This window comes from Meles meles, chromosome 16 (genome assembly GCF_922984935.1).
Source record: "Meles meles chromosome 16, mMelMel3.1 paternal haplotype, whole genome shotgun sequence".
In the NCBI taxonomy this organism is placed as follows: Eukaryota; Metazoa; Chordata; class Mammalia; order Carnivora; family Mustelidae; genus Meles; species Meles meles.
This window is the reverse complement of record NC_060081.1, coordinates 13,015,513-13,018,591: the sequence shown is the minus strand read 5'-3', so window position 1 is coordinate 13,018,591 and position 3,079 is coordinate 13,015,513. Positions and strand designations below refer to the sequence as shown.

The 3,079-nt window shown below is 38.4% G+C and overlaps 1 pseudogene; it reads left to right on the top strand.

Annotated features, from left to right (window-relative positions):
- The first annotated feature begins 1,880 nt into the window (after positions 1-1,880).
- Positions 1,881-2,866, top strand: LOC123927005 (annotated as a pseudogene).
- The last annotated feature ends 213 nt before the right edge of the window (positions 2,867-3,079 follow it).

Genomic DNA, 3,079 nt, shown 5'->3' with positions numbered 1-3,079 from the left:
TGAAGAACATACAGAAAGGGCACTTGGACAGCCAAGACACTTTGCAAACCTCATGGTCACTCATATACTGAGGCAACTTGCTGCTCTTTCTTTTTCAGAATCTGAATTACTAGTTATCCACCCATTTGGTATCCCCAGATTTGTGTATTGCTTAAATTGTAAATTACCCTATGTTTAATAGGAAAAAGCCTACATGCCCCAGTTCTAAAACATACTTCATCTGTAACTGAAACATTTCAAGTTAACTCTGGCAGCAATACCTCTGTCCTTATCAGTAGATCAAGATATTATACAATATAAAGACAAATATTTGGCATTAGCAAAAGGTCAAGGAAGACTGCAAGAAATTACAAAATTGCCTGCATATACACATACTAATAAGGATAAATTAAGAAAGATGCTTAAATCATTATGCAGATAAGTGTATTATCATCAACTTAATATCCCATGTTCTGAAAGGATTAAATGTGCATAAGAAGAAATTTTCATCCACCATAGTAGAATATGGTAGAATATGACCAGACATACTAAATATATACAAATAAGAGATTATATGTGCTCTCTATAAACTGACCCAAAAGGTGCATTTGTAGAAAAGCAATGGTCTTTACCCTTGCAGGATGCTCATTTTATCAGATGGCAGGACCAAGAATGGTAATGCTAATGATATATAGAGAACCAGAGAAACTAATGAGATATACAATAGATATTTAGAGATACCATGCAAAGTATTATATCACTTAGCTACGTCAGTGGACTTTGGCATTGGATAAGATGGGGAACCATGATGATGATGATGATGATGATGACGATTTTTATTATGACAATGATGAAAATGATGGGGACAATACCCACATTAAACAGTCAGCATAACAACCCATCTATTAATAAGACACTTATTGATTCCTCAAAAAAATACTCAAAATAAACTACAAACTGTCTCTACTTCCATGCAAACAACATGTTCTTGAGTAGAACACAACATACAGATATTACAAGTGTGAACCATAGGCAGATTGCTACTCTAGTGACGAAACAGGAATCTCTAAATTAATATAAGCATTGGGATGGACAAAGTATAATGTAGATAAAACCACCACTGAATGGGGCCAAGAGCATGGTCATGTTTAAAAAATGTTTAAAAACATTTTTTACATTAACAATATATTAAAAAAATTGCCAATTGGAGGAAAATTGTGCTCTATTTATGGAACAGAACACATGAAGAATCAATAGATGACTGGTGAAAACCAAGATCAGGAAGTAAAATATTAAATTCAAAAATTTGGGAAAACAGAAATAACATTTTAAAATTATAGAGATGAATGTACCATATGGAATACTAAATATATAGTTTCAGCCATGGGTAATGATGCTACTTTAGGGATAGACATTGTCACAGCACATCCACATGAAGACAATTGAGTGACAATATTTTTAAATAAAAATAAGTAAAAAAATTGATCATTTATTATACTCCCAACTTATACTTTTTAATTCATACTTAGCTATTTAAAAAGTAACAGTAGATCCATGGGCACTATGTCTAGATTCTAAAAGAATAAGGATACCTTATAATGCATATAGAGAACACATAGGAAATTTAGCACATTGCACATATTATTATCCTTGGTAGTATACATTAGACTTCTATTATCAGATTTCTACCCCAAGACTATAGGAACCTATGCTAATTAAACTTCTCATGGTCATATTGTAACCTATAATAGTAACCTTTACCTTGAAATTTAGTATAGACCTTTCAAGCCAGATCTATATTCCCAAATTGTGTCATTTGATCCCTCCTCATTTATGTCCAGCTAACAAACTCTGTCAAAAACAGATTCACCGCGGACGCCGCCAAGTAAGCATCATTGAAGTCTCCCCTCCCACCGCCGTCATGTCTAAGTCAGAGTCTCCCAAAGAGCCTGAACAGCTGCGGAAGCTCTTCATCGGAGGTCTGAGCTTTGAAACAACCGATGAGAGTCTGAGGAGCCATTTTGAGCCATGGGGAACACTTACGGACTGTGTGGTCATGAGAGATCCAAACACCAAGCGCTCCAGAGGCTTTGGGTTTGTCACATATGCCACTGTGGAGGAGGTGGATGCCGCCATGAACGCAAGGCCACACAAGGTGGATGGAAGCGTTGTGGAACCAAAGAGGGCTGTCTCAAGAGAAGATTCTCAAAGACCTGGTGCCCACTTAACTGTGAAAAAGATTTTTGTTGGTGGCATTAAAGAAGACACTGAAGAACATCATCTAAGAGATTATTTTGAACAGTATGGGAAAATCGAAGTGATTGAGATCATGACTGACCGAGGCAGTGGAAAAAAGAGGGGTTTTGCTTTTGTAACATTTGATGACTATGATTCTGTAGACAAGATTGTCATTCAAAAATACCATACTGTGAATGGCCACAACTGTGAAGTAAGGAAAGTGCTCTCTAAGCAAGAGATGGCTCGTGCTTCATCCAGCCAAAGAGGTCCAAGTGGTTCTGGAAACTTTGGTGGTGGTCGTGGAGGTGGTTTTGTTGGGAATGACAACTTTGGTCGCGAAGGAAACTTCAGTGGTCGAGGTGGCTTTGGTGGCAGTCGAGGTGGTGGTGGTGGATACGGTAGCAGTGGGGACGGCTAGAACGGATTTGGTAATGATGGAAGCAACTTTGGAGGTGGCGGAAGCTATAATGATTTTGGCAATTACAACAATCAGTCCTCAAATTTTGGACCCATGAAAGGAGGCAATTTTGGAGGCAGAAGCTCTGGCCCTTATGGTGGTGGAGGCCAATACTTCGCCAAACCACGAAACCAAGGTGGCTATGGTGGTTCCAGCAGCAGCAGTAGCTACGGCAGTGGCAGAAGGTTTTAATTACTGCCAGGAAACAAAGCTTAGCAGGAGAGGAGAGCCAGAGAAGTGACAGGGAAGCTACAGGTTACAACAGATTTGTGAACTCAGCCAAGCACAGTGGTGGCAGGGCCTAGCTGCTACAAAGAAGACATGTTTTAGACAATACTCATGTGTATGGGCAAAAAAAACTCGAGGACTGTATTTGTGACTAATTGTATAACAGGTTATTTTAGT